Raw genomic sequence first — 23,235 nt, forward strand, 5'->3', positions numbered from 1 at the left:
GATGGACTGTCCTAGATTCCTCACTATCATGTTACGAGGGCACCTTGAGTATCATCATAGCAGTGTTTCTGTGATGAAAATCCCTACTAAAGTCAACAAAATAACTATATAGGAAGATAAGCACTGCATGAACAACCTCTTTTTTCATAATTCCCACTTTCCTATTATAGCAGTTGAGAAGTGTCTAAATATGACTGTTTAGTTCATGGACAGATCTAGCCTGTCTGATCTGGGTGTGCAAAGTAGTAACACACTTTCATGTTATCCTTGTGTCTATGTGCACCACAGTGGTTGGGTTGGGCTTCAGTGCCTCATTATTTAGTCTGCACTACTAATGCTACTGGTCCTGGGGGGGGGGGGCAAGACCAAAATCTGGGGGCACAGTCCACCCCAGCACCCCCCTAGATTGGACTTTGCCTACGTTGCCCAGTGCACTTCATAATGTACCAGATCTAGTCAGACACATCCCCTTTCTTCCTCATGCCACAAATCTGATGGAGGATGCTCGTCATAAGAAGCACCAGCATCTAAACTAGCACAGTCTACTGGCATGGGGAGGGCGGGTGTGTGCAGGAATATAATGAAAAAAGAAGAAGAAGGCCAGTTCTTCTAAATGCATCAGCCTGAGGGGTCTCATCCAGGATCCCAAGTTTGGTAATTCGAGCAATCGGTGAGAGATAGCCACACAAATGGCCCGACGAGCATGCTTTTAACTTAGGTTTGTGAGTAGACATCTTTATGATTTTTTTCATATCTTTTAATAAATCTGTTGAATGATGCACTAGACCAGTGCACCCTCTTTTCTTTTTCTATTCTCACAGCACTATCAGGATGATCCCAGTCCTAGAGGGCAGCAAGGCATCTATAGGATTATCCAGGCACCTGTAACACTATACAATGAGCTGACTCTAGCGCAGGAGTGTGTTGTTCAGTTCTAGAAGACCTCCTGTCCTACTGTGAAAAGCAATGTAGCTTCTCCATAGGTACAGGGTAGATGATTACTTTGCATGCAAACATAATTTTCCTTCCAGGATTTTAAATTATTTTTTAATAGAGTGGAACCTTCATCATCAGTGAATCATTCCAAGCCCAAAAAAATACAATCAGGTATAAAATATTATATACTGGTGAGGGGACACACTGGACGCCTTTGCTGCCATTGTGCTGTGTGCTGGGCGTCCATTGTGCCCCTGTGCCTTTGAGGAGGGTTGGGCCACCTCCAGGCCCACCTGCCCCCTACCTATCCATTAGAATGCATGTGCTCTCACTGTGGAGACTCTCATAAATTTACAGGAGTTAGGACTGCAGGTAATACAGGGTGCCGTGAACTGGCTCTGCAGCTTACGCATGCGTTTGCAAATGTGTGCTAACTAAACCCCTGTTTTTAACGCTTACTGTTAGACAGGTTAATTTGGTTGGTAAAAAAACTGATTGGTGAGTTGATCTGGGAACTTTTATTGGTTTTGTCTTAAATGCGTTGGCCTTCCATGTGCTCCTTGCTGTGAAGGCCCGTTATAGGTGGGGACAGGGGCCATTTTGTTTGTTATTGAGGTATAAAATATGGATGAGATATTAATAGGATTGTTGAAGCTATAAAGTAGAAATTCTGTCAGCAGAACCATCCCAAATAATCAGAATATTGTTATGTGGAGATTATTTTTAGTTTGCTTTTCTTTTTTATCGCTTATGTTTTTAATAATTATGTTTCCCTCTTTAATAACTTAATTACTTTATCGTTACCCCTAAAGATACCATGTTGTGCCTTTAGTGTGTTTTTTTGGCTTCACGTTGTGTCAAGAATAAACTCATTTGAAGTACTCTAATTGCTTAAATGGATTGATGTTGTCTCATAATGCACAGCCCCTTTTTGATTAAAATTTACATTTTTTTTTTTTTACCATGTTAGCTTTAAAATTAATTATTAAAGAGTTTACTTTTATGGATCAAAAAAGCAAATGCAGCTTTAGTAACACGTTTAATAGCAAACTGTAATGGAAATCATTTCAAACTTTGAAGGCACAAAGCCTTTTCATAATATGCCAGGGAGGCCTAACACCTTAAAGCTAAATTGAAGTTTCTCTCTATAATCCTAAAATTTCCTACAGTAAGTTTATTTTTTTAAAGAAAAAGGTTGTGATAGCGCTGCCCAATAGTGAACAATCAATAATTCAATCAATTGAAAAAACAAAAGAAAAGTGACTTCCATAAATAATGGATAACAATATACTCCCGTGCTATAAAATTACTATAAACACTGATACATTGAGAAAAAAAATAAACACATATTAGGTAAATAAATAAAGTCCCAACAGTCCACACATAAAGTGCTCTAATGCATCTTCATATTTCAATATGTGCTTCACCATGTAACAAGAGTGCTCCATCACCAGGTGAAATACTCGCCCATCTCAGGACAAGCCAACACAGCATAATGGTAATCAATCCTGTACACCAGATAGTGGGTCCTCTGATCACTTCCTCCTCTGATGATAGAACTTTTCCATTTGGGATGACTCCACAGAACCCTTGTGGTTAAAATGCATAAGAGAATACCAGCCTGTATTATTACTTGATCTGGATGCTGTGAGACACTGTTAACCTGTTATATCATATTTCTTGTTTTAAACAGAGTAAAATGTGAGCGCATTTCCTTATACTTGACTGGTATTCTCTTATGCATTTTAACCATTATACTGCACTATTGGAGATTCTTTCCTTTATTCTGAGAGTTCTTTTGAGTCCTCCCAGCTAGGGAAGTTTTATCAACAGAGGAGGAAGTGAGGAGAGGACCCACTATCTGGTGTACAAGAAGGACAACCCCCTAGTGGAACTTTAAAGGCATATAGTAGACTTACACATCAAAATAGGGTTTACATTGCCATGCAGGAAAAGTATATAAAAGTCTCAAGTATACATGTTATTTACAAAATCATTAAAAGGCAGTTAAATGCTGGTTTAAAGTAAAGCCAATATAAAGCAAGTCCCAACAATGGATACAATTCTGCATATTGAGGCTTCCAAGATGCAGATACCTGTGGCATAGCATACAAGGAGGATACCCAACGCGATTCAGAAATTATCCTTTCCTCAGGGGTGTATACAGTAGTAGAATGGATCAATGATGTCAGCAGATAAAAGTTACATACATCAGCCAAGTAAATTTAAAAACAGTCAATGATGGCTATCCCATTGCCAGGGAGAAAGAAGAGACATCTCCTCAAATATGGTCCAACAAGACCTGCAAAGACGCACGCCAGGAGGAGGGGAGTGTAAGTATATATTGCAATCTAGCTCATGCAGTGTTAATAGTAACTGACAGCCAAGGGGGGAAATCCCACATGTCCTCTCTCATAGGCCGAGGGGATGAATCTAGCCTGCGAGATCCTCATGTTCCTTTAGACCCCTCCTTCCTGGAAGCCAAGAAGTTGGGGACTGACATCATATAGAATTTAACAATGAATCTGCTGACTAGCTTTATGAAGATGCTGATTTCTTTTTCCAGCAGGACTTTGCACCTGCCCACACTGACAAAAGTACCAATACCTGGTTTCATGATCATAGTATCACTGTGCTTGATTGGCCAGCAAACTTGCCTGACCTACACCCCATAGAAAATATGTGGGGTATTGTCAAGAGGAAGATGAAAGATACCAGACCCAACAATGCAGACAAGCTGAAAGCCACTATTAAAGCAACCTGGACTTCCATAACACCTCAGCAGTGAGGTAATCGCCTTCATGCCAAAACGCAGTTTTCATCACTTCATGCAAAAGGAGCCCAGACCAAGTATTGAGTGCATACTATACTGTACATGGACATACTTTCAGTAAGTCAACAATTCTATATTAAAAATCCTTTTCTTTTATTGGTCTTATGTAATATTCTAATTTTCTGAGATACTGAATTTTGGGTTTTCACTAGCTGTAAGCTATAATCATCAAAATTAAAAGAAAGAAATGCTTGAAATATATCACTCTGTGTGTAACGCATCTATATAAAATGTATGTATTTTACTTTTTAAGTTGAATTACTGAAATAAATTAACTTTTTAATGATATTCTCATTTTTTGAGACATACCTGTACATGTTTTTTTTAGCAGAGAAAATGGTGGTCGTTGCAACTTTTTATGTCACATATTTGGGCAGCAATTTTTCAAACAAGTTTTTTGGGGAAAACTCATGAAAAAACACTAAAGTTAGCCCAATTTTATTTTATATATTGTGAAAGATGATGTTATGCAGAGTAAATAAATACCTAACATGTCATGCTTTAAAATTGCGCACACATTCTCTATAAATCTCTATAGGCGACGGTTTAAAAATGTTTACAGCTTACCTGTTTAGAGCTACAGAGGAAGTCTTGGGCTAGAATTGTTGCTCTGGCTCTAACATTTGTGGCGATACCTCACATGTGTGTTTTGAATGCCGTTTACACATGCGGCATGATGTACGTATGCGTTCGCTTCTGCGCGTAAGCATGCGGGGAAAAATGTATTTTTCATTATTTATTTTATTTTTACACTTTTCCTTTAAATTTTTTTTTCTGATCACTTTTACTCCTATTACAAGGAATGTAAACATCCCTTGTAATAGAAATAGTGCATGACAGGTGCTCTTTACAGAGAGATCTGGGGCCCCCATCTCTTCTCTAGGGTAAAAATCTGGAGATAAAAAAAAAGATCTCAGCTTTTCCAGCTTAAAACACAGCAGTGTTTACATCTGCCTAGGCCGGAAGTGACGTCATAACGTCACACCCGGTCTCTGAAGGTCATAGAGATGGCTGGGGACATCTGATCCTCGGTTAGCCCTATGGTAAACCGCCACTGCTGGCCGATTCATCCTCCGGCTCATTGATCACATGGTCGAGCTGGTATAAGCACCGAAGGGCACTAGGAGGGGGACATCCCCTCCTGCCACCTGTAAACACAATCTAGCGGCTGAAGAGCCACTATGATTGTTTTTATTTTGCAGGGAATCGATGGCAGAAAAAAAAGATACTGTATCTGAATGATGCCTGCAGCTGCAGGCATCATTCAGATATCTCCACTCAAAGTCCAGGCCATCATATGACGGAGTTGGGTGGGAAGTGGTTAGCTGTCCGATTCATCCTCCGGCTCATCGATCACATGGTCGAGCTGGTATAAGCACCGAAGGGCACTAGAAGGGGGACATCCCCTCCTGCCACCTGTAAACACAATCTAGCGGCTGAAGAGCCACTATGATTGTTTTTATTTTGCAGGGAATCGCTGGCAGAAAAAAAAGATACTGTAGCTGAATGATGCCTGCAGCTGCAGGCATCATTCAGATATCTCCACTCAAAGTCCAGGCCATCATATGACGGAGTTGGGAGAAGTGGTTAGCTGTAGTGGCTGAAATGAGACAGAAATAGATCAGCAGCAGTGATGTGCAAAAGGTGATTAAATAGGCAGGGTACTTGGTTTTTATATGTATTGTGGAACTTGGATGGGAGAAGGGAATATTGGGATACTCCAACTTGAACTATTCACAGTAGATAAGGACATTAGGACAACTCTCACTTGGCCTCACCAGCTTATTTGTGGAAGCAGACACACTGTTTTGACTATACTGCCACTTATATGGAAGAATTAAGTCCTCTTGCTCTCTATAGCAGCAGACTTACTGCAACTACGTTATCTTCAGAACACTCACTAGCATCCCCTTGACTAACACCCGTTCACTGAATCTTCTAGCAGAAGGGGTGGCCCTCACAGGACAGGTCTAATGACACAGATCAGAACATTTCCAGTGTCTCCCTTCCAGTCAGTTCTGCAGGACCTCTGGGTTTGGCTTTTTTCTGGTTCCCAGGTCCTCGGGATGATCACCTGAAGCCACATGGCCACTTCCACAGAGGAGCGGCAACCCCTCTCTCCAGCTAAAAGACCCCGAGCACATGTGCACTTGGCATTTATACAGTATCCCATCATGCATCGATGTACTTTTCTCTGCCAATCACCAGGGCTGTAATGCCCGTGCACTCATTTATCAGGTTTCCTCTTATTGTCCAATATGCCTCCCTATTGGACCAGTGTGAAACATTTCAGACAAGCTGAGCTGCACCTGAGAACCATGAGCAGACCTCACTAACAGATCCTGTTCTCTGGTAGGCAGAGAGCAATATAATATTTTCCTGGCAATCTCTCTGGTAAGCAGTAAGACCCAAAACTATACTCTCTCTTCTAGCAACTACCTAGGAGGGTGCTACATCTACACCCTGCCAATCTAAGCCATGCCCTCACTGGTTATGGGTATCCGCTCCTACAAAAATACCTGTACAAAAATTTACAAGGTGTATCCTACAAACCTGCAAAGGGGTAAAAAGGGAAAATAACATATGTACAGGGCCATGGGTCATACCCCATATATGGCCAGTGAATGCAATAATTTACATGAAAAAATATAAACATCTGCTGTACAAAATGTACAAATTTACACCGGGGATTCCACCAGGTGCATTATATCAATGCACCCGCTGTCAAACAAAAATCTGTCTGACTAACTATAGTACAAATAACCCTGTGGGCAGGGCTAAACGCCCCCTACAGGTTAGACTCAATGAACATATTAGTAACATTAGAAAGAGCTTACAACAACATTCAGTATCCAAACATTATTTCAGCATCCAAACATTAAAAAAAACGTGCCCCAGGACGAAGCCATTTGTGATGAAACACGCCGGTTTCATCGACACGCTAACCTCACTTCGCTTAGAGTTCTCGGAAGCAGGGCCGGAGTGGGACTCATTTTCAGCCCTGGAGTTTCATGACTTAGACCGGCCCACTTTAGTTCATGAATGACTATATTAAAATAATGTAATTAAAACCTCAGAATATAAGTTTGCAAAGGTGCACTGTTCTCTATTCTCTACAGCCTTGTAATTCATTGTATTTTTCAAAAAATATTTACAATTCAGTGCAAATTCAGTAGCCTAATGCCCCGTACACACGTGCAGATTATCTGCAGACTTTTGTCTGCAGACTTACCTTTTCTATGTAGTGCAAGGGCCTGCCGGATTGCATACAAATTGAAAGTGTTTAGGTTTGACCTCATATTATATGGTTTTGGTAAGTCTGCAGATAATCTGCACGTGTGTACGGGGCATAAGGCCTCTTTCACACGGCCGCTCCGGTTTTTTTGTCCGCTGTGGCACTTTTTTTTTTTTTTTTTCGGACACGGATGACACTTGTGTCATCCGGTCCGTATGTCTGCATATCATCCTATCCGTTTGCGGATGATATACGGACATAATGCATGTCTATGGGGTACAGGGGGAGATGGTTAGAGGCTGTGGACATGGTACAGGGAGAGATGGTTAGAGGCTGTGAGCATGGTACAGGGAGAGATGGTTAGAGGCTGTGGGCACTGTACAAGGGGAGATGGTTAGAGGCTGTGGGCATGGTACAGGGGAGATGGTTAGAGGCTGTGGGCATGGTACAAGGGGAGATGGTCAAAGGCTGTGGGCATGGTACAAGGGGAGATGGTCAGAGGCTGCGGGCACGGTACAGGGAGAGATGGTCAGAGGTACAAGGGGAGATGGTTAGAGGCTGTGGGCATGGTACAAGGGGAGATGGTCAGAGGCTGTGGGCATGGTACAGGGAGAGATGGTTAGAGGCTGTGGGCATGGTACAGGGAGAGATGGTCAGAGGCTGTGGGCATGGTACAGGGAGAGATGGTTAGAGGCTGTGGGCATGGTACAGGGAGAGATGGTCAGAGGCTGTGGGCATGGTACAGGGAGAGATGGTCAGAGGCTGTGGGCATGGTACAGGGAGAGATGGTCAGAGGCTGTGGGCATGGTACAGGGAGAGATGGTCAGAGGCTGTGGGCATGGTACAGGGAGAGATGGTCAGAGGCTGTGGGCATGGTACAGGGAGAGATGGTCAGAGGCTGTGGGCACGGTACAAGGGGAGATGGTTAGAGGCTGTGGACATGGTACAAGGGGAGATGGTCAGAGGCTGTGGGCATGGTACAGGGAGAGATGGTCAGAGGCTGTGGGCACGGTACAAGGGGAGATGGTCAGAGGCTGTGGGCATGGTACAAGGGGAGATGGTCAGAGGCTGTGGACATGGTACAAGGGGAGATGGTCAGAGGCTGTGGGCATGGTACAGGGAGAGATGGTCATAGACTGTGGGCACGGTACAAGGGGAGATGGTCAGAGGCTGTGGGCATGGTACAAGGGGAGATGGTCAGAGGCTGTGGACATGGTACAGGGAGAGATGGTTAGAGGCTGTGGGCATGGTACAGGGAGAGATGGTCAGAGGCTGTGGGCATGGTACAAGGAGAGATGGTCAGAGGCTGTGGGCATGGTACAAGGAGAGATGGTCAGAGGCTGTGGGCATGGTACAAGGAGAGATGGTCAGAGGCTGTGGGCATGGTACAAGGGGAGATGGTCAGAGGCTGTGGGCATGGTACAAGGAGAGATGGTCAGAGGCTGTGGGCATGGTACAAGGAGAGATGGTCAGAGGCTGTGGGCATGGTACAAGGAGAGATGGTCAGAGGCTGTGGGCATGGTACAAGGGGAGATGGTCAGAGGCTGTGGGCATGGTACAAGGGGAGATGGTCAGAGGCTGTGGGCATGGTACAAGGGGAGATGGTTAGAGGCTGTGGGCATGGTACAAGGGGAGATGGTTAGAGGCTGTGGGCATGGTACAAGGGGAGATGGTCAGAGGCTGTGGGCATGGTACAAGGAGAGATGGTCAGAGGCTGTGGGCATGGTACAAGGAGAGATGGTCAGAGGCTGTGGGCATGGTACAAGGAGAGATGGTCAGAGGCTGTGGGCATGGTACAAGGGGAGATGGTCAGAGGCTGTGGGCATGGTACAAGGGGAGATGGTTAGAGGCTGTGGGCATGGTACAAGGGGAGATGGTCAGAGGCTGTGGGCATGGTACAAGGAGAGATGGTCAGAGGCTGTGGGCATGGTACAAGGAGAGATGGTCAGAGGCTGTGGGCATGGTACAAGGAGAGATGGTCAGAGGCCGTGGGCATGGTACAAGGGGAGATGGTCAGAGGCTGTGGGCATGGTACAAGGGGAGATGGTTAGAGGCTGTGGGCATGGTACAAGGGGAGATGGTCAGAGGCTGTGGGCATGGTACAAGGGGAGATGGTTAGAGGCTGTGGGCATGGTACAAGGAGAGATGGTCAGAGGCTGTGGGCATGGTACAAGGGGAGATGGTCAGAGGCTGTGGGCATGGTACAAGGGGAGATGGTTAAAGGGTGTGGGCATGGTACAAGGGGAGATGGTTAGAGGCTGTGGGCATGGTACAGGGAGAGATGGTCAGAGGCTGTGGGCATGGTACAGGGGGAGATGGTTAGAGGCTGTGGGCATGGTACAGGGAGAGATGGTCAGAGGCTGTGGGCATGGTACAGGGAGAGATGGTCAGAGGCTGTGGGCATGGTACAGGGGGAGATGGTTAGAGGCTGTGGGCATGGTACAGGGAGAGATGGTCAGAGGCTGTGGGCATGGTACAGGGAGAGATGGTCAGAGGCTGTGAAGGGGTCTTACCTGGCCGTGATGAGAGGCGAGCGCCACTGCTGGGCCACTGCAGTTTTTTTCTTTCGATTTAAAAATGGCGCCCCCCCCCCGGCGTCATTAGGTCACTGCTGGCAGAGGAGGCGGGACAGATTACTTAGCTGAGACAGGAGGCGGGCGGAGGAGGGACGAAGTGCTTAGCTGGGAGGAGGTGGGAGGGAGAGAAGACATCCTCGGGTCTGAGAGGAGGCGGGGCGGAGGCGGGACGAACTGCTTAGCTAGGAGGAGGCGGGACGGAGGTCGAGCATAATTGTAATAATGCAGAGCTTGCTGATTACATTTTTTCTCTACCTCCGTCCCGTCTCCTCCCAGCTAAGCAGTTTGTCCCGCCTCAGCCCCGCCTCCTCTCAGACCCGAGGATGTATTCTATCCGTGCCGCCTCCTCTCTGCTAAGCAACCAGTCCTGCCTCCTCTCTGTCAGCTGTGTTCTAAATTTTAGAACACGGGTGTCACCGGCCCTCAACCCGACCAGCCCACCGGGAATTCTCCCGGTTCTCCCGATTGGCCAATCCGGGCCTGCTCGGAAGGATGGGTGAATTGCTACAGCTGGCCAGTTATGGTATTTATGTGTGTTGCCTTTTGTTCTGTGTACCTGTGCATACACCCCAATTATTTTCGTAGCATGCACCTATACACATCTAGATGCAGAGAGCTCTTTACACAAAAGAGGTAGTTCAATCAGCAATACACATTTATTGAATGGGTTACATAATATATATATACATATATACAAATTACACACTAAACAGTATTTACAACACATTGTTAGTACACATCTCCTGGCTTTCAAGGTTTTTAACAAATTACCCACAATAGCCCTATTTACATTACCATGTACGTATTGAGCATGGAGTTAAGTTACCTTTTCACTTCAGGCATGGTGCCTGCAGTGTGTATTCAAACACTAAAGAGAAAAAGCATGTATACATTCTAAGTGTGAGAGGTATAGTCTATATTTACCATCCCCAGTATCTTCATCCTAGTCTGCTTGCCAGAGAGTGATTTCTCTCCTCAGCTATATTAATATAGACCCATCTCGCCTTGCTCAGAGCCATTCTGATTGGTGTACCCTATATTTAGCATAACTCAGCCTCTCGATAGCCCTCCTCTCTGGGTGGGGATTAATCATGTTAGGTCATCTCCTGGGCCAAATTGTCCATCCTTGGACAGCCAACCAACTTCATTACATATCTAAAGACACAGTCTTTGAAATAGAGGGCTATATAAAGGAATGACCTGTCATGGAAGATTATCAATTATTTTCTGGCCCCGTAATGTCTGGGGAAAAGGAACATAATTACGGGCTGTACTACCGTTTGTTTATCAGTGTAAATAGCAGACCCCTCCTAGGTTTCCCAGGCATGCATTTAAAACATACTTATCCATTTGAAATCAATACTCAATATCTTGAAAAATAAATATTTACATCCATCTATTTACAATTATTATAGGAGATTTATGCATAACTCCTCATCCTCACAACACGGTAAGGGAAATTACGCCTAAACTCCATATGGCAACAATGTGGATACATACCTGGTTGTTGTAAGTACATTCTTTTTTATCTACTAATAAAACATGGAACGTTTTTACACTATGGCAAATTTTTTATTGCATTCTATAGGGAGCGTCACCTTTTGAGAGGCTGTGAAGTTAGACCATTGGTCGGAGATATATATAGGAGAGTCTACCAGTCTATTATCTCTTCTGAAGACACGAGGCCTTGACTGGGTAAAGCCCAAAGCGCTGTTGATCTGTTGAGGTCTATATCTCTCGTAAACAGGCCACCCTGTCTTGGTGGAGGATGCCACATTTGGTGGTGGAAGGACACATTGTCAAAGGGAAGATTCAATTTGAATATTGCGTTGGACATTATTCCTTCATGTATTTGCAATGGTGTTTAATTATGAGTCTGAACGGACTATATTTTGTTTTTTTTTATTTATCACAATTTTGTTTAAAGTTTTTTCTACAGTCAATGTCATTGTTGCACATAATAACTTTTTGAGAATCGATTTTTAGCACAGCAAAATTTCACTTGTTTATATTGTTTTATTTGTATCTATCTCATATTTGAGTTGCTGCTCTGGATTGTTTTTTATAGCACAGTTTTTTTATCTTTAACTTGATATCTCAGGAGTAGTGGTCAGGATAAGGTCTGCAGAAGATCTTGCTTTCAGGACTCAGGATACTGATGGCCCAGGCTTGGCCTTTTCCATCTGGGCGGTTGACCTTCACACGATCAGTGTATATCGACTGCCCCAGATTCCAGTTCTCCTTGATGGATAGAAAGGTGTCATTCAGCTGAGGCCTAGACAGGTTCCAATGTGGCTTGGGGACAAAAAGAAAGTCCCAAATAGCTTCCTCACACCAAGACCCCCTCTTGATCTCAATTTCCTCCATTATCTCCCGGGGTGCATATGGATAATCATATCCATATTCCATGGCCACCTTCCTTTGGACAAGTCCCTGAAACCAAGAGAACCTGGGAAGTTTCTGCCTGTCTCCTCTCCCAGGTGGAGCGTAAGGGGTCTCCACTTATGCGATCAGTTTGGAGTAAGCATCGTTCTGTGCTGGATCATAGGTGCAGGGTGGGGATAGTTCTGGGACCCTTGTGGCATATGCCTCACAAAACCCAAGATTCCTTGCACACCTCATCTGAACAAAAGCTACTTTAGTTTCTTCACTGTGTGAACTGGAACTTGCAGGACTTCTTCTACCTGCAGTTCCCCAGTCCCACACAGCCTCTACTTCTGATCCCCAGTCATCGATTCCATCTTTCAGGGATCCATATTGATACTTGTGACGGAACCGTCGACCCACACCGTGCTTGTGGTCTTCCGTCAGTATAAGGCTTCCTCCAGTCTGGACATATAGAGATATTCCAGCCGCCCCCCCATACAAAAACTAGCCTGAACTTAGCTTGTATGTCTCTGAAAGCAACTAACTCTTTTATTAAAACAAGCAGTAGACTTTTATACACTTGAGAAGCATGACAGTCACTACATGAACAATGACCTGAATATTTACATAAAAGCATCACATAATGAATAGATAACGAGGTACAGCTGACTCATGGCTAATCCCATCTAGACAAGGTTATCATTCACATGCTAATTAGCTCAGTGTACTTAAGTCAGCCTGGAAGCCCAGACTGCCGGCACCAAAAGTAAAACAAGATACAAATACACATATTATAGTGTAAATACTGAGAACCCACAGTAAACAATAGATGAACAAATCAACATGATTTACAATCCATGGAAGACAGGTGTTTGAGCTGATGGCATGCATCTGTTACAAGTCTGATCAACTGAAGCAGTCCAAACCATCAATTTATCTGTCACATAGTTTTTTAAGCCTCAGTGACGGCGAGTACCGTCACATATCTTCCCCCCAAAGGTTGACGAACCAGGTACCAGACCCCCAACTGGTCTGTGCCTGAGTTCGTCGGGTAACAAGTCCCAAAGAGTCAATCCATCAGGGCAGCTTCCTTGACAAAGTTCCACATAGCTTGTAAGTTTGTCCTGGCAAGGAGCATGGAGCTCTCGTAGCCAATCAGTCTGTGGAAGTCTGGTTTGGGCAGGCCAGACTGGGCTTTTTGGTCACCCTGTGTTCCTAAAAGACACAGGGTGATTTAGACATAAGAAGTGCCTAGGGGGTTGAAAGAGGTATTTCCCAACCTCTCTAAGGTAAGCTGTGTTCCAAGGGCCCCCCAACCAAAGTGACTACCGTCACATCTCTCTGCTTCTGGAAGGAGACTAACACAGGAGGGGACCCCAAATGGGTTGACTTTGAAGGTAGTCTGTAGTTCCAGCCCCCCACTGTCTATACCCACACAGTACCCCAAGCAAATTGTCCCAAAGGGAGCATTACTCACCCAGCCAACCTCTGCCTCTCTCGCAGAACATACCCGCTGTAGGGAAGAAGCGTGGACTGGCCCTTCTCCCTGGAGTCCTTTCAGCTGCTGGAGAGAAGACAGGGTGGCTGGACTCACTCCCTCATGCTGTTGGGGACCTGGGCCGACTGCCCAGCATCCCTGGGATATAGAGGTGGAGACCGCAGTCCCATCCACTATCACAGAAACTCCATCTTTTGTACATTGAGGGCAGAGGCCAGCCGCACTCTGCTCTGTTGCCAGCACTTCTGCTGGGGTCTCCATGTAATCTGCTCCGGCAACCTCTTGTCTCTTCTCCTCCTGGATCCTGATCTGCTGCTGGGCCACCCTGGGCCTCCGGGACTGCTGCAGGTGTGGGGCAGAGGTCTTGGACCCTCTGTCCAGTTGTCAGCGCTTCTGCTGTAGAAGTTTCTTGTAACTCCACAGATGCTGCTGGCCTGAAATCCCGTGTCCCTGTCAGTGGTGTAGCAGAAAGGTCAGCTGCCTCTTCTCTCTGGGAGGCTGAAGCTGCTGTTGGTGTTGGGCAGAGCTCAGTAATGTTAGGCCCTGATGCCAGCTTTTCTGCAGGAACATACACTGAAAAGTCAGTGGCCTTGCACACATCTTGCTGGGTCACCAATTGTTGCAGGCAGAGGTCAGCCAAGCTGTGCCCGGATGCCCGCTCTTCCGCTGCAGGCTCACTGGGAGGTTCCTCCTCAGCAGAAAAGTCTATTAAATCCCCAGTTTCTGGAATTGCTGAAAGTCCAGGGCAGGGGCTGGTGGCACTTGGGCCCAGTGGCAACACTTTGGCGGGTGAATTATCTTCCATATCATCCTCTGATGGAAAGTTAATTAAATCTGTGATCTGTGTTTGGGGAATGAAGATGGCTTCCTCTTCTCCCATACCTTTATCCAACAGCTGATCAGATGCATTCCTCCATCCAAGCTCGTCCTGTGCAGAAACAGGTTGGTCAAGGTGAGTCAGCACTTGCTGCATCCGCCATAAGACCTCCGCATCCAAAACCGTGGGTGCAGGTGTGCAAAGCACACTATTACTGTGCCACATTGCCGACTCTTCAGTCAGGATTTCTGGACTGTCAGCTGGTACTTCTGGGTATTCCCAGGCAAGGGGAGCCCAGGCCCAGTGCTGAGCAGAGTCTAGCAGCCGTCTGTAGGCGATCTCCAGGTCCCATTCCTGATTGGCCAGAAATTCCAACTCTTCCAGTGCCCAGTGCACTTCCAAGACATTCAGCATCTGTTCTCTGTATTCCAAGATTTCCTCTAAACGCCACTCCAAATCGCTCCCAAAGTCAGGGTCCTCAGACAGCCTCTCTAATAACAGCCCCAGGCCGCCGTAGCAAAAACCTTCCGTTGGGCTGTCATCTGCTGTCCATGGGCACACTTGGGTTACATACCAGCGGAGGGCTCTGTAGCTCTCATCCAACCGCATCTCTGCCTGGACCAGCCTGCTTAACTCAGCTTTCCATTCCTTATGCGGTTGTCTCCCCAAAAACACCATTCGCACTTCGTACTGCGACCAGTACCTTTCCTGGAAGGAGGGGAGGATTTTTCCCTGGTGTCACTGCTCACGAGCTAGCGCTTCTTTCCAGAGTTCCCAGCGGATCACATCATGCCATCTTAGCAGGACCTTCTCTGACACTGGCCCCCTGTGCTGTATCCGCATCTCTCGCAACCTCTTTCCGAATTCCTCTTCCATGGCGGCTGATATCTGTACATCTCCTCTTCCACTCCCCAGACCTTGGATCCCAGTGGAGGTTTGGATGTCCCAGACTGCAGGAAGCATCCCACCGCTTGCCACCAATGTGACGGAACCGTCGACCCACACCGTGCTTGTGGTCTTCTGTCAGTATAAGGCTTCCTCCAGTCTGGACATATAGAGATATTCCAGCCGCCCCCCATACAAAAACTAGCCTGAACTCAGCTTGTATGTCTCTGAAAGCAACTAACTCTTTTATTAAAACAAGCAGTAGACTTTTATACACTTGAGAAGCATGACAGTCACTACATGAACAATGACCTGAATATTTACATAAAAGCATCACATAATGAATAGATAACGAGGTACAGCTGACTCATGGCTAATCCCATCTAGACAAGGTTATCATACACATGCTAATTAGCTCAGCGTACTTAAGTCAGCCTGGAAGCCCAGACTGCCGGCACCAAAAGTAAAACAAGATACAAATACACATATTATAGTGTAAATACTGAGAACCCACAGTAAACAATAGATGAACAAATCAACATGATTTACAATCCATGGAAGACAGGTGTTTGAGCTGATGGCATGCATCTGTTACAAGTCTGATCAACTGAAGCAGTCCAAACCATCAATTTATCTGTCACATAGTTTTTTAAGTCTCAGTGACGGCGAGTACCGTCACAATACTCAAAGATGGGAAACCCCACGTCAATGGCCCCTGCCTCCCCCTCATTGGACGAACTGGAGGACTTCAACTTCTGAGCCCATTGACGCCCCTCTGCCTCTTTAAGAGCTGGACTTTTTGTTGCTGTGACCGCAACCAATGCACCCTGTGACCGCTGTTTCACCCCTTACAACTTGTGTGCATTGCACCTCTGAAATGTGAGTCTCTCTGGTTTGGCAGATGGTTGTGCAGGTCTGCACCACTGGTCCCCACCCCAATGGTGTTCTTGGCACACCCTGTCCTCTCCCAAAAGGAATAGCCACTACTGGTGTCAGTAATTCAGAGGTGGTTCCAACCTCCCAGTTTACATATAATCTTATGGGCTAGCAACAACTCTGCTCCAACTTCAGCAACATATCACTGCAGTGCCCACACTGGCCCCACGCTCGCAGTCGAACAGACACATTCAGGCATCTGCCACATACCAGTTCAAGATGCTGTGTGTCCCCTCTGCTGCACAGTGCCAGATATCCCTTGGGCATCAATCGAGCCCCTGTGTCCAACAGGGTCAGATTCTGTGATTCAGTCTGCTCTGCAGGTTCCTTGCCAACACGTGGGATAGCCCCTGTGCTCCGGCTCACTCCAGCATCCGCCATCTTGCTCCTCCACACATGTCTGCTCCTCAGCTACACCAGATGGCAGAAGTGACGTCTCAGCTCTCTTCTTCCATTCGTATTGGCGACTACTTGGTGGCTCCTCCAGCTTTGCAGATTTCTTTGGCGCGGTCTCTCTCCCGCACGGTGCAGTAACCCCCTCACTGCCACCATAACGCTGCTCAGCCTGCACAAATGGTACTGCAATGCAGATTGTGCTCCCCGCCACAGATACACATACATCTGCCTCTTCTATCTTGACTTGAGCTCAGGTTGCACTCTCTCTTTCATAAGCCATAAGCCAACCGCTGTTGAAAATTGTCCTGCTGTTGCCAATTCCACGGCAGACATTTCCTTATACAGCACATGTACCGATACAACCTCGACGTGCCGATCCGTGTCCCGTGTCACTGCTTCCTCGACCATAACTTGAAAGCACACTTGCACTGATCACTGTAAAGCAGACATTACTTTCTTCCACAGTACAGCACATCCTTTCTTCACTGACACTCCAGCACTTTCCTTGAGAAGACATGGCGTTTTTGGGTATATATCAAGTCGTTGCTGGGAGCAACCACTGCTGTAACTCAGAGGTAAATCCCGGAAGATGGCCCCAAATGTAGCGCTGTCCCAGTAGGGCTTGCTGTGTGATGAATTCTTGGGTCTCCTCTGATTTGATGGTAAAAAAACACTTGCACCAGGAAATAACACTGAACAATATAAATAAATAAATAAAGTCTAAAATTAATAAATTGGACTGCTGCGGCTACAACCCACAATGGTGTGCAGTGAAAGAAATGTAATGTAATATTACTGGCAGCGCAATGCCTCAGTGAACAGGTAATGGAATACATGGTAGTATCACCCCCAAAATCTCTCCAGGTGGTGGCGCAAAAAAATAAATATTTGGATTGGATCACTTTGTGCACTTTTGAAATTAGCGCTACACATAATTGGTAACAGCAATATTAGATTAACCCTTTCCAGGGCAGTCTTAGTGCAGTCAGCTAAAAAAACACACATCATAGCGTGGGGTCCCATTACCTTGTAAAGGATACTGCTCCATGTTGTCTCACAGCTTACTCACTGACCCTGGGTTCCGGCTCAGTGGGGACTGTCCTTGACCAATACACTGCAGTTAATCTAACAAAGACACAGCTCTGTCACTTTTTGTTTTTCTTCAGCTCCAAAAAAATATTTCCACTTGGGCAGATACATAACTGAACTGAAGCATGTGATCCTCCAACACCCTTCTTGGTCACCTATGCAGTGTTCACACTTTTTTGGTAAATATACATCATTGTGTAGCAAAGTGGAAAGCAGAGCCTTTGTATGTAATGAGCAAATATGTAGAACAGTAGAACTGGCAGTGACATTTAAAGCGTTTTACAATGTTTTTGCTGTTTTAATTAGATATCGCTGTAGTTATATTCCCTGTAATGTTTGTTTGCCTTACCTTGTAAAGATGGGCTCACATGTTGTAGTTGCAGTTTGTGATGTCATGGTTGATCATTTCCCCTATGTCCATGTACTAATTCAGTTTGTTTGTCTCTGTACTCCAAAGGGACAGGCAACTTCTCATTTTCCAGGTCACAGGGTGCACAATCCATGCTTCACCATTTCCTTTGTGTGATGAAACACTGCATGGTGATCTCTTTATTAATTGCTTTGCCTGCTTCCACCTGTGTCAGACCTGATTACTGTGTAGCTCTCCCCTGCAGACCACCAGCCTGAGAGACCCAGGGTGTCAGGACTCATGCCAGGATTTACAGTGGTGATCGAAAGCTTGGGCACCCCCGGTAAAAATTTGTATTAATGTGCATAAAGAAGCCAAGGAAAGATGGACAAATCTCCAAAAGGCATCAAATTACAGGTGTCTGCAAAAGTTTGGGCACCCTGCAGAGTTAATATCTTGTACTGCCCCCTTTGGCAAGTATCACAGCTTGTAAACGCTTTTTGTAGCCAGCCAAGAGTCTTTCAATTCTTGTTTGAGGTATCTTTGCCCATTCTTCTTTACAAAAGTCTTCCAGATCTTTGAGATTTCTGGGCTGTCTGTCACGCACTGCTCTTTTAAGGTCTATCCATAGATTTTCAATTATGTTGAGGTCAGGAGATTGTTAAGGCCATGGCAAAAGCTTCAGTTTACGCCTCTTGATGTAATCCCTGTGGATTTCGAGGTGTGTTTAGGATCATTATCCATTTGTAGAAGCCATCCTCTCCTTAACTTCAGCTTTTCCACAGATGGCATCAAGTTACCATCCAAAATTTGTTGAAATTTTATTGAATCCATTTTTCCTTCTACTCGTGAGATGTTCCCTGTGCCACTGGCTGCAATACAACCCCAAAGCATGATTGATCCACTCCCATGCTTAACAGTTGGACAGAGGTTCTTTTCATTAAATTGTGCGCCCCTTTTTCTCCAAACGTACCTTTGCTCATTCCGGCCAAAAAGTTAAATTTTAACCTCATCGGTCCACAGAACTTGTTTCCAAAATGCATCAGGCTTGTCTATATGTTCATTTGCAAAGTTCAAACGCTGATTTTTGTGGTGAGGACGTAGAAGACATTTTCTTCTTACGTCTCTTCCATGAAGACCATATTTGTACATGTATTTCTTTAAAGTGGAATAGTGTACCACAACTCCAGTGTCTGCCAGATCTTTCTGGAGGGATCGTGCAGTCAAACGTGGGTTTTGAATTGTTTTTCTCACAATCCTGCGAGCTGTTCTGTCTGATATTTTTCTTGGTCTTCCAGATCTTGCTTTAACTTCCACTGTTCCTGATGTCTGCCATTTCTTAATTATATTCTGAACAGAGGATATTGACATCTGAAAACGCTTTGCTATTTTCTTATAGCCTTCTCCAGCTTTGTGAGCATCAACTATTTTCAGTTTCAATTTTCTAGTTTCAACTGCTTAGAAGATCCCATGGTGCTGATTGTTGGGGCAAGGTCAGATGAGTCTGGGCATTGAAAACCTTTAAGATTGACATCACCTGGTCTTCCCAGACGATGATTGAGAACAATCCATAACACTGGCAAGTCTCAGCCTTGCAAAGGGGGCAGTGCATAAATTCTGAAGAGTGCCCAAACTTTTGCAGACACCATTTTTTTTGTTTTCTGTAATTTTGAAAGTGTCAGTGATGGAAATAAAATCTAACTTTTTTTGACATATTTTAAGAATGTCTAATCTGTAAATTGATGCCTTTTGGAGATTTTTCCATCTTTTCTTGGCTTCTTTATGCACATTAATACAAATTTTTACCTGGGGTGCCCAAACTTTCGATCACCACTGTATACACCATTCATGTGAAATGCTATCCCTTTAAGTGCAGAAAAATAAACAGTATATTGATTATACCATTAACCCTTTGAACATCACACACAATTATACATTAGTGATAAATTCATAATCTATCTCTCTACTCCACCTCGCTCCTTCAGTCTCCTCTTGCATTACTAACTTACTTACTGACTTATCAACGTGGATTTCACACCGCTTCCTCAAACTAAATTTTTCTAAAACTGAGCTCCTAATATTCCCTCCTGCCCATGTCCCCTCCCCTGACTTTTCCATCAAGATCAAAAATACAACTATCCAGTGGCGTAGCGTGGGTTGTCAGCACCCGGGGCAAGGCAAGTAATTTGCGCCCCCTTACCCGCGGGATTTTAGCCCTTAAGTCTCTTCCACTGGATTAGTTAAAGAAATCCTTACCCCCTAAGCACATGTATTGTTTGTTATGAAAATACCGATGTAATTAAAGTAAAATGCATCTACATGCACCTACATGTCGAATGCATGTGATGAGTTTAGTGATCCTGCCTATGCCCTGCTAAGTGTCCAGCGTGCCCCCTTTCAATGCAGAATGACCAGCGTGCCAATGAGGATCCCGCTTCCTGATTGGCTAGGAGGAGGATCCGTGTAACAATAGTGAAATTTTTGCGAAATCTGTGACAGCGCCAGGCTGCTGACTCTGCTCACTCGCTGCTAAACTGACTGAGCGAACTGTTATGTCAGAGTCAGACAGAGTGCATAGGCGTGCGCAGCCTATGGCATTAGGGTGTGCACCTCAAACACATGAGCGTGTGTGTGTATATATATATATATATATATATATATATATGAATAAACAATTATCAATGTATACCATAGATCCCATTTAGAGCAGGGTCCCCATAGATCCCCCTTTAAAGCAGGGTCCCCAAAGATCCACCTTTAGAGCAGGGTCCCCCATAGACCCCCCTATAGAGCAGGCCAGGGTCCCCATAGATCCCCCTCTAGAGCAGGGTCCCCCATAGAACCTCCTTTAGAGAAGGGTCCCCATAGATCACCTTTTAGAGCAGGGTCCCCATAGATCCTCCTTTAGAGAATGGTCCCCATATAATCTATGGGGACATTTCTCTAAAGTGGGGAATCTATGGGGACCCTGCTCTAAAGGGGGATCTATGGGGACCCTGGCCTGCTCTAAAGGGGATCTATGGGGACCCTGGCCTGCTCTAAAGGGGATCTATGAGGATCCTGCTCTAAAGGAGGGATCTATGGCATAGATCCCCTTTAGAGCAGGGTCCCTATAGATCCCTCTTTAGAGCAGGCCAGGTCAGGTCCCCCATAGATCCTCCTTTACAGCAGGCCAGGGTGAAGTGAGGTCCCTCATATAGATCCCCCCTTACAGAAGGCCAGGGTGAGGTCCCCCATATAGATCCCCCCTTACAGCAGGCAAGGGTGAGGTGAGGTCTCCCATATAGATCCCCCTTACAGCAGGCCAGGGTGAGGTGAGGTCCCGTCCCCCATATAGATCACCCCCTTTACAGTAGGCCCCCATCCCCCATATAGATCTCCCCCCCTTACAGCAGGCCAGGGTGAGGTGAGGTCCCGTCTCCCATATAGATCCCCCTTTACAGCAGGCCAGGGTGAGGTGAGGTCCGAGGTCCCCCATATAGATCCCCCCTTACAGCAGACCAGGGTGAGGTCCCCCATATAGATCCCAAGTCCCCAATATAGATCCCCCTTACAGCAGGCCAGGGTGAGGTGAGGTCCCACCCCCCATATAGATCTCCCCCTTACAGCAGGACAGGGTGAGGTGAGGTCCCGTCCCCCATATAGATCTCCCCCCTTACAGCAGGACAGGGTGAGGTGAGGTCCGGACCCTGGCCTGCTCTAGGGGGGATCTATATGGGGGACCCCAGAGTGACCTAACCTCACCCTGGCCTGCTGTAGGAGGGATCTATATGGGGGACCTCACTTCACCCTGGCCTACTGTAAGGGGGGATCTATATGGGGGATCATGTCCCCCATATAGATCCCCCCTTACAGCAGGCAAGGGTGAGGTGAGGTCCCATCCCCCATTTAGATCTCCCCCCTTACAGCAGGCCAGGTTCCTCATAAAATAGATCCCCTTTACATAGTCTTCTCAGTGTTCTCACACAGTCAGTCAGACAGTCAGTCACTAGACTAGTACAGCCAGTACTACTCCAGTCCTACCTTTTTTTCACCTGTGTCCCGACTCCCGATCACAGGCTAGGTTTTCCTCCTGCAGGCTGCAGCACCACTGTCACCACTGGCTCTCTGGCCTCTCACCTGCCGGGTTCTTCTGCTGCTGCGGCTGCCTGGCCTGGTGGTTCTCTCCCGCGCTGCGCTGGGCGGCCGCTGCATGGGTTAGTCCCTCCCCCAGATAGTCCCTCTCCACACCGCACGCCTGGCCTGTCTCCCCCCCCCCCCCACCGCTCCACAGTGGGCGATGCCGGCTCTGGCTGGATTGGATTCGGCCGCACAGCCACCAGTGAGAGTGAGCCAGGGGCAGAGAGAGCTGCGAGATGCCCCCCCAGATGTTGCGCCTGGTGCGGCAGGTCCCCCCTGCACCCCCCACGATACGCCACTGCAACTATCAGACCATTCCCTCATGCCAGCTTGCTAGGTGTAATCCTGTACTCTGACCTGTCCTTTCAGCCCTCACTGTCCAAATCTTGTAGAATTAACCTCTGAAGCATCTCCAAAATATGCCCCTTTTTAACCATTGAAACCACTAAGCAACTTATCTACTCACTTGTTATTTCTCACCTTCACTATTGTAACTCCCTCCTTATTGGCCTCTCTTCACAGGCTATCCAATCTTCTATCTATCATGAATGCTGCTGCCAGACTCCTCCACCTTACCAACTGTTTAGTGTCCGCCACCCCTCTCTGCCAATCTCTCCACTGGCTTCCTATTGCCCAATGAATAAAATTCAGAACATTATCAAAAACATACAAAGCCATTTACAACTCTGCCCCAAGCTACATCACCAATCCTGTCTTTAAATATCACCCAAACCGTCCTCTCTGCTCCTCCCAGGACTTCTTGCTCTCTAGCTCACATGTCCCCTCCTCTCATGCTCGTCTCCAGGACTTCTCCAGAGCCTCTCCCATCCTCTGAAACTCCCTATCTTAATCTGTCAGCCTATCTTCTACTCTGTCCACTTTTGGGCAGTCCCTGAAAACTCATCTCTTCAGAAAGCCTACCCTGCCTTTAGCTAATAACTGAATCTTCTTTTTCTCCCATCAGTTCATCCCTTCATAGTTATTACCTTTTGTTTCACCAGCCCCTCCCTATCAGGGCCCTCTTAACCCTCTTGTATTGAATTTTATTGTTGCTATATTGCCTCCCTTTATATTGTAAAGGGCTGCACAAACTGTTGGCTCTGTATAAATTCTGTATCATAATAATAATGATAATAATATCAAAAATAAATAAATCAGTTCCCATCACATCCTGTGCATTATGCATCACACTCCAAAGA

The 23,235-nt window shown here is 46.1% G+C and overlaps 1 long non-coding RNA gene across 1 annotated transcript in view; it reads left to right on the forward strand.

Moving 5' to 3' along the window:
* Positions 1–23,235, forward strand: part of LOC309562541 — a 70,316-nt gene that overhangs the window by 13,452 nt on the left and 33,629 nt on the right. The gene's annotated exons all lie outside the window — the stretch shown is intronic.

The sequence above is a fragment of the Pelophylax lessonae genome (assembly GCF_965119305.1).
Source record: "Pelophylax lessonae genome assembly, chromosome: 9".
Taxonomy (NCBI): Eukaryota; Metazoa; Chordata; class Amphibia; order Anura; family Ranidae; genus Pelophylax; species Pelophylax lessonae.